Below are 12,924 nucleotides of genomic sequence, written 5' to 3' on the forward strand. Positions count from 1 at the left end.
AACTGCAAACCAAAATGTTATACGATCGCTCGTTTCCGAAAAATTAGTCAAAAAGTAAAATTACAGAATTTCGACCCAGCTCATCACAAATTATCTTTCGGTTGCTCTATTTCCTCAACCAAGCCTCCAAACATGATGCGGTTTTCACTAAAATACAGAGCATCGACCCACCTTTCAATTGATGCATAAATCACAAAAATGATTTTTTTTCAGTTTTTCGAGAAAATCGTGGGCTAACCCTTGCCGAAAAAAGTAGTATTTTCAAAATTATTTCCCAACCAATCAAAATACACATCAAAAGAAAGGTATTTAAATGCTCTACCCACAACTGCAAACCAAAATGTTATACGATCTCTCGTTTCCGAAAAATTAGTCAAAAAGTAAAATTACAGAATTTCGACCCAGCTCATCACAAATTATCTTTCGGTTGCTCTATTTCCTCAACCAAGCCTCCAAACATGATGCGGTTTTCACTTAAATACAGAGCATCGACCCACCTTTCAATTGATGCATAAATCACAAAAATGATTTTTTTTCAGTTTTTCGAGAAAATCGTGGGCTAACCCTTGCCGAAAAAAGTAGTATTTTCAAAACTATTTCCCACTTAATCAAAATGCACATCAAAAGAAAGGTATTTAAATGCTCTACCCACAACTGCAAACCAAAATGTTATACGATCGCTCGTTTCCGAAAAATTAGTCAAAAAGTAAAATTACAGAATTTCGACCCAGCTCATCACAAATTATCTTTCGGTTGCTCTATTTCCTCAACCAAGCCTCCAAACATGATGCGGTTTTCACTTAAATACAGAGCATCGACCCACCTTTCAATTGATGCATAAATCACAAAAATGATTTTTTTTTCAGTTTTTCGAGAAAATCGTGGGCTAACCCTTGCCGAAAAAAGTAGTATTTTCAAAACTATTTCCCACCCAATCAAAATGCACATCAAAAGAAAGGTATTTACCCACAACTGCAAACCAAAATGTTATACGATCGCTCGTTTCCAAAAAATTAGTCAAAAAGTAAAATTACAGAATTTCGACCCAGCTCATCACAAATTATCTTTCGGTTGCTCTATTTCCTCAACCAAGCCTCCAAACATGATGCGGTTTTCACTAAAATACAGAGCATCGACCCACCTTTCAATTGATGCATCAATCACAAAAACGATTTTTTTAAGTTTTTCGAGAAAATCGTGGGCTAACCCTTGCCGAAAAAAGTAGTATTTTCAAAACTATTTCCCACCCAATCAAAATGCACATCAAAAGAAAGGTATTTAAATGCTCTACCCACAACTGCAAACCAAAATGTTATACGATCTCTCTTTTCCGAAAAATTAGTCAAAAAGTAAAATTACAGAATTTCGACCCAGCTCATCACAAATTATCTTTCGGTTGCTCTATTTCCTCAACCAAGCCTCCAAACATGATGCGGTTTTCACTAAAATACAGAGCATCGACCCACCTTTCAATTGATGCATAAATCACAAAAATGATTTTTTTTCAGTTTTTCGAGAAAATCGTGGGCTAACCCTTGCCGAAAAAGTAGCATTTTCAAATCTATTTCCCACCCAATCAAAATGCACATCAAAAGAAAGGTATTTAAATGCTCTACCCACAACTGCAAACCAAAATGTTATACGATCGCACGTTTCCGAAAAATTAGTCAAAAAGTAAAATTACAGAATTTCGACCCAGCTCATCACAAATTATCTTTCGGTTGCTCTATTTCCTCAACCAAGCCTCCAAACATGATGCGGTTGTCACTAAAATACAGAGCATCGACCCACCTTTCAATTGATGCATAAATCACAAAAATGATTTTTTTTCAGTTTTTCGAGAAAATCGTGGGCTAACCCTTGCCGAAAAAAGTAGTATTTTCAAAACTATTTCCCACCCAATCAAAATGCACATCAAAAGAAAGGTATTTAAATGCTCTACCCACAACTGCAAACCAAAATGTTATACGATCGCTCGTTTCCGAAAAATTAGTCAAAAAGTAAAATTACAGAATTTCGACCCAGCTCATCACAAATTATCTTTCGGTTGCTCTATTTCCTCAACCAAGCCTCCAAACATGATGCGGTTTTCACTAAAATACAGAGCATCGACCCACCTTTCAATTGATGCATCAATCACAAAAATGATTTTTTTTAAGTTTTTCGAGAAAATCGTGGGCTAACCCTTGCCGAAAAAAGTAGTATTTTCAAAACTATTTCCCACCCAATCAAAATGCACATCAAAAGAAAGGTATTTAAATGCTCTACCCACAACTGCAAACCAAAATGTTATACGATCGCTCGTTTCCGAAAAATTAGTCAAAAAGTAAAATTACAGAATTTCGACCCAGCTCATCACAAATTATCTTTCGGTTGCTCTATTTCCTCAACCAAGCCTCCAAACATGATGCGGTTTTCACTAAAATACAGAGCATCGACCCACCTTTCAATTGATGCATAAATCACAAAAATGATTTTTTTCAGTTTTTCGAGAAAATCGTGGGCTAACCCTTGCCGAAAAAAGTAGTATTTTCAAAACTATTTCCCACTTAATCAAAATGCACATCAAAAGAAAGGTATTTAAATGCTCTACCCACAACTGCAAACCAAAATGTTATACGATCGCTCGTTTCCGAAAAATTAGTCAAAAAGTAAAATTACAGAATTTCGACCCAGCTCATCACAAATTATCTTTCGGTTGCTCTATTTCCTCAACCAAGCCTCCAAACATGATGCGGTTTTCACTTAAATACAGAGCATCGACCCACCTTTCAATTGATGCATAAATCACAAAAATGATTTTTTTTTCAGTTTTTCGAGAAAATCGTGGGCTAACCCTTGCCGAAAAAAGTAGTATTTTCAAAACTATTTCCCACCCAATCAAAATGCACATCAAAAGAAAGGTATTTAAATGCTCTACCCACAACTGCAAACCAAAATGTTATACGATCGCTCGTTTCCGAAAAATTAGTCAAAAAGTAAAATTACAGAATTTCGACCCAGCTCATCACAAATTATCTTTCGGTTGCTCTATTTCCTCAACCAAGCCTCCAAACATGATGCGGTTTTCACTAAAATACAGAGCATCGACCCACCTTTCAATTGATGCATCAATCACAAAAATGATTTTTTTAAGTTTTTCGAGAAAATCGTGGGCTAACCCTTGCCGAAAAAAGTAGTATTTTCAAAACTATTTCCCACCCAATCAAAATGCACATCAAAAGAAAGGTATTTAAATGCTCTACCCACAACTGCAAACCAAAATGTTATACGATCTCTCTTTTCCGAAAAATTAGTCAAAAAGTAAAATTACAGAATTTCGACCCAGCTCATCACAAATTATCTTTCGGTTGCTCTATTTCCTCAACCAAGCCTCCAAACATGATGCGGTTTTCATTAAAATACAGAGCATCGACCCACCTTTCAATTGATGCATAAATCACAAAAATGATTTTTTTTTCAGTTTTTCGAGAAAATCGTGGGCTAACCCATTGCCGAAAAAGTAGCATTTTCAAATCTATTTCCCACCCAATCAAAATGCACATCAAAAGAAAGGTATTTAAATGCTCTACCCCACAACTGCAAACCAAAATGTTATACGATCGCACGTTTCCGAAAAATTAGTCAAAAAGTAAAATTACAGAATTTCGACCCAGCTCATCACAAATTATCTTTCGGTTGCTCTATTTCCTCAACCAAGCCTCCAAACATGATGCGGTTGTCACTAAAATACAGAGCATCGACCCACCTTTCAATTGATGCATAAATCACAAAAATGATTTTTTTTCAGTTTTTCGAGAAAATCGTGGGCTAACCCTTGCCGAAAAAAGTAGTATTTTCAAAACTATTTCCCACCCAATCAAAATGCACATCAAAAGAAAGGTATTTAAATGCTCTACCCACAACTGCAAACCAAAATGTTATACGATCGCTCGTTTCCGAAAAATTAGTCAAAAAGTAAAATTACAGAATTTCGACCCAGCTCATCACAAATTATCTTTCGGTTGCTCTATTTCCTCAACCAAGCCTCCAAACATGATGCGGTTTTCACTAAAATACAGAGCATCGACCCACCTTTCAATTGATGCATCAATCACAAAAATGATTTTTTTTAAGTTTTTCGAGAAAATCGTGGGCTAACCCTTGCCGAAAAAAGTAGTATTTTCAAAACTATTTCCCACCCAATCAAAATGCACATCAAAAGAAAGGTATATAAATGCTCTACCCACAACTGCAAACCAAAATGTTATACGATCGCTCGTTTCCGAAAAATTAGTCAAAAGTAAAATTACAGAATTTCGACCCAGCTCATCACAAATTATCTTTCGGTTGCTCTATTTCCTCAACCAAGTCTCCAAACATGATGCGGTTGTCACTAAAATACAGAGCATCGACCCACCTTTCAATTGATGCATAAATCACAAAAATGATTTTTTTTCAGTTTTTCGAGAAAATCGTGGGCTAACCCTTGCCGAAAAAAGTAGTATTTTCAAAACTATTTCCCACCCAATCAAAATGCACATCAAAAGAAAGGTATTTAAATGCTCTACCCACTTGCAAACCAAAATGTTATACGATCGCTCGTTTCCGAAAAATTAGTCAAAAAGTAAAATTACAGAATTTCGACCCAGCTCATCACAAATTATCTTTCGGTTGCTCTATTTCCTCAACCAAGCCTCCAAACATGATGCGGTTTTCGACTTAAATACAGAGCATCGACCCACCTTTCAATTGATGCATAAATCACAAAAATGATTTTTTTTTCAGTTTTTCGAGAAAATCGTGGGCTAACCCTTGCCGAAAAAAGTAGTATTTTCAAAACTATTTCCCACCCAATCAAAATGCACATCAAAAGAAAGGTATTTACCCACAACTGCAAACCAAAATGTTATACGATCGCTCGTTTCCGAAAAATTAGTCAAAAAGTAAAATTACAGAATTTCGACCCAGCTCATCACAAATTATCTTTCGGTTGCTCTATTTCCTCAACCAAGCCTCCAAACATGATGCGGTTTTCACTAAAATACAGAGCATCGACCCACCTTTCAATTGATGCATCAATCACAAAAATGATTTTTTTAAGTTTTTCGAGAAAATCGTGGGCTAACCCTTGCCGAAAAAAGTAGTATTTTCAAAACTATTTCCCACCCAATCAAAATGCACATCAAAAGAAAGGTATTTAAATGCTCTACCCACAACTGCAAAACCAAAATGTTATACGATCTCTCTTTTCCGAAAAATTAGTCAAAAAGTAAAATTACAGAATTTCGACCCAGCTCATCACAAATTATCTTTCGGTTGCTCTATTTCCTCAACCAAGCCTCCAAACATATGCGGTTTTCATTAAAATACAGAGCATCGACCCACCTTTCAATTGATGCATAAATCACAAAAATGATTTTTTTTCAGTTTTTCGAGAAAATCGTGGGCTAACCCATTGCCGAAAAAGTAGCATTTTCAAATCTATTTCCCACCCAATCAAAATGCACATCAAAAGAAAGGTATTTAAATGCTCTACCCACAACTGCAAACCAAAATGTTATACGATCGCACGTTTCCGAAAAATTAGTCAAAAAGTAAAATTACAGAATTTCGACCCAGCTCATCACAAATTATCTTTCGGTTGCTCTATTTCCTCAACCAAGCCTCCAAACATGATGCGGTTGTCACTAAAATACAGAGCATCGACCCACCTTTCAATTGATGCATAAATAAATGATTTTTTTTCAGTTTTTCGAGAAAATCGTGGGCTAACCCTTGCCGAAAAAAGTAGTATTTTCAAAACTATTTCCCACCCAATCAAAATGCACATCAAAAGAAAGGTATTTAAATGCTCTACCCACAACTGCAAACCAAAATGTTATACGATCGCTCGTTTCCGAAAAATTAGTCAAAAAGTAAAATTACAGAATTTCGACCCAGCTCATCACAAATTATCTTTCGGTTGCTCTATTTCCTCAACCAAGCCTCCAAACATGATGCGGTTTTCACTAAAATACAGAGCATCGACCCACCTTTCAATTGATGCATCAATCACAAAAATGATTTTTTTTAAGTTTTTCGAGAAAATCGTGGGCTAACCCTTGCCGAAAAAAGTAGTATTTTCAAAACTATTTCCCACCCAATCAAAATGCACATCAAAAGAAAGGTATATAAATGCTCTACCCACAACTGCAAACCAAAATGTTATACGATCGCTCGTTTCCGAAAAATTAGTCAAAAAGTAAAATTACAGAATTTCGACCCAGCTCATCACAAATTATCTTTCGGTTGCTCTATTTCCTCAACCAAGTCTCCAAACATGATGCGGTTGTCACTAAAATACAGAGCATCGACCCACCTTTCAATTGATGCATAAATCACAAAAATGATTTTTTTTCAGTTTTTCGAGAAAATCGTGGGCTAACCCTTGCCGAAAAAAGTAGTATTTTCAAAACTATTTCCCACCCAATCAAAATGCACATCAAAAGAAAGGTATTTAAATGCTCTACCCACTTGCAAACCAAAATGTTATACGATCGCTCGTTTCCGAAAAATTAGTCAAAAAGTAAAATTACAGAATTTCGACCCAGCTCATCACAAATTATCTTTCGGTTGCTCTATTTCCTCAACCAAGCCTCCAAACATGATGCGGTTTTCACTAAAATACAGAGCATCGACCCACCTTTCAATTGATGCATCAATCACAAAAATGATTTTTTTTAAGTTTTTCGAGAAAATCGTGGGCTAACCCTTGCCGAAAAAAGTAGTATTTTCAAAACTATTTCCCACCCAATCAAAATGCACATCAAAAGAAAGGTATATAAATGCTCTACCCACAACTGCAAACCAAAATGTTATACGATCGCTTGTTTCCGAAAAATTAGTCAAAAAGTAAAATTACAGAATTTCGACCCAGCTCATCACAAATTATCTTTCGGTTGCTCTATTTCCTCAACCAAGCCTCCAAACATGATGCGGTTTTCACTAAAATACAGAGCATCGACCCACCTTTCAATTGATGCATAAATCACAAAAATGATTTTTTTTCAGTTTTTCGAGAAAATCGTGGGCTAACCCTTGCCGAAAAAAGTAGTATTTTCAAAACTATTTCCCACCCAATCAAAATACACATCAAAAGAAAGGTATTTAAATGCTCTACCCACAACTGCAAACCAAAATGTTATACGATCGCTCGTTTCCGAAAAATTAGTCAAAAAGTAAAATTACAGAATTTCGACCTAGCTCATCACAAATTATCTTTCGGTTGCTCTATTTCCTCAACCAAGCCTCCAAACATGATGCGGATTTCACTTAAATACAGAGCATCGACCCACCTTTCAATTGATGCATAAATCACAAAAATGATTTTTTTTCAGTTTTTCGAGAAAATCGTGGGCTAACCCTTGCCGAAAAAAGTAGTATTTTCAAAACTATTTCCCACCCAATCAAAATGCACATCAAAAGAAAGGTATTTAAATGCTCTACCCACAACTGCAAACCAAAATGTTATACGATCGCTCGTTTCCGAAAAATTAGTCAAAAAGTAAAATTACAGAATTTCGACCCAGCTCATCACAAATTATCTTTCGGTTGCTCTATTTCCTCAACCAAGCCTCCAAACATGATGCGGTTTTCACTAAAATACAGAGCATCGACCCACCTTTCAATTGATGCATCAATCACAAAAATGATTTTTTTTAAGTTTTCGAGAAAATCGTGGGCTAACCCTTGCCGAAAAAAGTAGTATTTTCAAAACTATTTCCCACCCAATCAAAATGCACATCAAAAGAAAGGTATATAAATGCTCTACCCACAACTGCAAACCAAAATGTTATACGATCGCTCGTTTCCGAAAAATTAGTCAAAAAGTAAAATTACAGAATTTCGACCCAGCTCATCACAAATTATCTTTCGGTTGCTCTATTTCCTCAACCAAGCCTCCAAACATGATGCGGTTTTCACTAAAATACAGAGCATCGACCCACCTTTCAATTGATGCATAAATCACAAAAATGATTTTTTTCAGTTTTTCGAGAAAATCGTGGGCTAACCCTTGCCGAAAAAAGTAGTATTTTCAAAACTATTTCCCACCCAATCAAAATACACATCAAAAGAAAGGTATTTAAATGCTCTACCCACAACTGCAAACCAAAATGTTATACGATCGCTCGTTTCCGAAAAATTAGTCAAAAAGTAAAATTACAGAATTTCGACCTAGCTCATCACAAATTATCTTTCGGTTGCTCTATTTCCTCAACCAAGCCTCCAAACATGATGCGGATTTCACTTAAATACAGAGCATCGACCCACCTTTCAATTGATGCATAAATCACAAAAATGATTTTTTTTCAGTTTTTCGAGAAAATCGTGGGCTAACCCTTGCCGAAAAAAGTAGTATTTTCAAAACTATTTCCCACTTAATCAAAATGCACATCAAAAGAAAGGTATTTAAATGCTCTACCCACAACTGCAAACCAAAATGTTATACGATCGCTCGTTTCCGAAAAATTAGTCAAAAAGTAAAATTACAGAATTTCGACCCAGCTCATCACAAATTATCTTTCGGTTGCTCTATTTCCTCAACCAAGCCTCCAAACATGATGCGGTTGTCACTAAAATACAGAGCATCGACCCACCTTTCAATTGATGCATAAATCTCAAAAATGATTTTTTTTCAGTTTTTCGAGAAAATCGTGGGCTAACCCTTGCCGAAAAAAAGTAGTATTTTCAAAACTATTTCCCACCCAATCAAAATGCACATCAAAAGAAAGGTATTTAAATGCTCTACCCACAACTCCAAACCAAAATGTTATACGATCGCTCGTTTCCGAAAAATTAGTCAAAAAGTAAAATTACAGAATTTCGACCCAGCTCATCACAAATAATCTTTCGGTTGCTCTATTTCCTCAACCAAGCCTCCAAACATGATGCGGTTTTCACTAAAATACAGAGCATCGACCCACCTTTCAATTGATGCATAAATCACAAAAATGATTTTTTTTTCAGTTTTTCGAGAAAATCGTGGGCTAACCCTTGCCGAAAAAAGTAGTATTTTCAAAATTATTTCCCAACCAATCAAAATACACATCAAAAGAAAGGTATTTAAATGCTCTACCCACAACTGCAAACCAAAATGTTATACGATCGCTCGTTTCCGAAAAATTAGTCAAAAAGTAAAATTACAGAATTTCGACCCAGCTCATCACAAATTATCTTTCGGTTGCTCTATTTCCTCAACCAAGCCTCCAAACATGATGCAGTTTTCACTAAAATACAAAGCATCGACCCACCTTTCAATTGATGCATCAATCACAAAAATGATTTTTTCTAAGTTTTTCGAGAAAATCGTTGGCTAACCCTTGCCGAAAAAAGTAGTATTTTCAAAACTATTTCCCACCCAATCAAAATGCACATCAAAAGAAAGGTATTTAAATGCTCTACCCACAACTGCAAACCAAAATGTTATACGATCGCTCGTTTCCGAAAAATTAGTCAAAAAGTAAAATTATAGAATTTCGACCCAGCTCATCACAAATTATCTTTCGGTTGCTCTATTTCCTCAACCAAGCCTCCAAACATGTTGCGGTTTCCACTAAAATACAGAGCATCGACCCACCTTTCAATTGATGCATAAATCACAAAAATGATTTTTTTCAGTTTTTCGAGAAAATCGTGGGCTAACCCATTGCCGAAAAAGTAGCATTTTCAAATCTATTTCCCACCCAATCAAAATGCACATCAAAAGAAAGGTATTTAAATGCTCTACCCACAACTGCAAACCAAAATGTTATACGATCGCTCGTTTCCGAAAAATTAGTCAAAAAGTAAAATTACAGAATTTCGACCCAGCTCATCACAAATTATCTTTCGGTTGCTCTATTTCCTCAACCAAGCCTCCAAACATGATGCGGTTTTCACTAAAATACAGAGCATCGACCCACCTTTCAATTGATGCATAAATCTCAAAAATGATTTTTTTTCAGTTTTTCGAGAAAATCGTGGGCTAACCCATTGCCGAAAAAGTAGTATTTTCAAAACTATTTCCCACCCAATCAAAATGCACATCAAAAGAAAGGTATTTAAATGCTCTACCCACAACTGCAAACCAAAATGTTATACGATCGCTCGTTTCCGAAAAATTAGTCAAAAAGTAAAATTACAGAATTTCGACCCAGCTCATCACAAATTATCTTTCGGTTACTCTATTTCCTCAACCAAGCCTCCAAACATGATGCGGTTTTCACTAAAATACAGAGCATCGACCCACCTTTTAATTGATGCATAAATCTCAAAAATGATTTTTTTTTCAGTTTTTCGAGAAAATCGTGGGCTAACCCTTGCCGAAAAAAGTAGTATTTTCAAAACTATTTCCCACCCAATCAAAATGCACATCAAAAGAAAGGTATTTAAATGCTCTACCCACAACTGCAAACCAAAATGTTATACGATCGCTCGTTTCTGAAAAATTAGTCAAAAAGTAAAATTACAGAATTTCGACCCAGCTCATCACAAATTATCTTTCGGTTGCTCTATTTCCTCAACCAAGCCTCCAAACATGATGCGGTTTTCACTAAAATACAGAGCATCGACCCACCTTTCAATTGATGCATAAATCACAAAAATGATTTTTTCTAAGTTTTTCGAGAAAATCGTGGGCTAACCCTTGCCGAAAAAAGTAGTATTTTCAAAACTATTTCCCACCCAATCAAAATGCACATCAAAAGAAAGGTATTTAAATGCTCTACCCACAACTGCAAACCAAAATGTTATACGATCGCTCGTTTCCGAAAAATTAGTCAAAAAGTAAAATTACAGAATTTCGACCCAGCTCATCACAAATTATCTTTCGGTTGCTCTATTTCCTCAACCAAGCCTCCAAACATGATGCGGTTTTCACTAAAATACAGAGCATCGACCCACCTTTCAATTGATGCATAAATCACAAAAATGATTTTTTTTTCAGTTTTTCGAGAAAATCGTGGGCTAACCCTTGCCGAAAAAAGTAGTATTTTCAAAATTATTTCCCAACCAATCAAAATACACATCAAAAGAAAGGTATTTAAATGCTCTACCCACAACTGCAAACCAAAATGTTATACGATCGCTCGTTTCCGAAAAATTAGTCAAAAAGTAAAATTACAGAATTTCGACCCAGCTCATCACAAATTATCTTTCGGTTGCTCTATTTCCTCAACCAAGCCTCCAAACATGATGCGGTTTTCACTAAAATACAAAGCATCGACCCACCTTTCAATTGATGCATCAATCTTAAAAATGATTTTTTCTAAGTTTTTCGAGAAAATCGTGGGCTAACCCTTGCCGAAAAAAGTAGTATTTTCAAAACTATTTCCCACCCAATCAAAATGCACATCAAAAGAAAGGTATTTAAATGCTCTACCCACAACTGCAAACCAAAATGTTATACGATCGCTCGTTTCCGAAAAATTAGTCAAAAAGTAAAATTACAGAATTTCGACCCAGCTCATCACAAATTATCTTTCGGTTGCTCTATTTCCTCAACCAAGCCTCCAAACATGTTGCGGTTTCCACTAAAATACAGAGCATCGACCCACCTTTCAATTGATGCATAAATCACAAAAATGATTTTTTTCAGTTTTTCGAGAAAATCGTGGGCTAACCCTTGCCGGAAAAAGTAGTATTTTCAAAACTATTTCCCACCCAATCAAAATGCACATCAAAAGAAAGGTATTTAAATGCTCTACCCACAACTGCAAACCAAAATGTTATACGATCGCTCGTTTCCGAAAAATTAGTCAAAAAGTAAAATTACAGAATTTCGACCCAGCTCATCACAAATTATCTTTCGGTTGCTCTATTTCCTCAACCAAGCCTCCAAACATGATGCGGTTTTCACTAAAATACAGAGCATCGACCCACCTTTCAATTGATGCATAAATCACAAAAATGATTTTTTTTTCAGTTTTTCGAGAAAATCGTGGGCTAACCCATTGCCGAAAAAGTAGCATTTTCAAATCTATTTCCCACCCAATCAAAATGCACATCAAAAGAAAGGTATTTAAATGCTCTACCCACAACTGCAAACCAAAATGTTATACGATCGCTCGTTTCCGAAAAATTAGTCAAAAAGTAAAATTACAGAATTTCGACCCAGCTCATCACAAATTATCTTTCGGTTGCTCTATTTCCTCAACCAAGCCTCCAAACATGATGCGGTTTTCACTAAAATACAGAGCATCGACCCACCTTTCAATTGATGCATAAATCTCAAAAATGATTTTTTTCAGTTTTTCGAGAAAATCGTGGGCTAACCCATTGCCGAAAAAGTAGTATTTTCAAAACTATTTCCCACCCAATCAAAATGCACATCAAAAGAAAGGTATTTAAATGCTCTACCCACAACTGCAAACCAAAATGTTATACGATCGCTCGTTTCCGAAAAATTAGTCAAAAAGTAAAATTACAGAATTTCGACCCAGCTCATCACAAATTATCTTTCGGTTACTCTATTTCCTCAACCAAGCCTCCAAACATGATGCGGTTTTCACTAAAATACAGAGCATCGACCCACCTTTTAATTGATGCATAAATCTCAAAAATGATTTTTTTTTCAGTTTTTCCGAAAATCGTGGGCTAACCCATTGCCGAAAAAAGTAGTATTTTCAAAACTATTTCCCACCCAATCAAAATGCACATCAAAAGAAAGGTATTTAAATGCTCTACCCACAACTGCAAACCAAAATGTTATACGATCGCTCGTTTCCGAAAAATTAGTCAAAAAGTAAAATTACAAAGTTTCGACCCAGCTCATCACAAATTATCTTTCGGTTGCTCTATTTCCTCAACCAAGCCTCCAAACATGATGCGGTTTTCACTAAAATACAGAGCATCGACCCACCTTTCAATTGATGCATAAATCTCAAAAATGTTTTTTTTTCAGTTTTTCGAGAAAATCGTGGGCTA

Source organism: Eupeodes corollae, chromosome 1, assembly GCF_945859685.1.
Source record: "Eupeodes corollae chromosome 1, idEupCoro1.1, whole genome shotgun sequence".
Classification (NCBI taxonomy): Eukaryota; Metazoa; Arthropoda; class Insecta; order Diptera; family Syrphidae; genus Eupeodes; species Eupeodes corollae.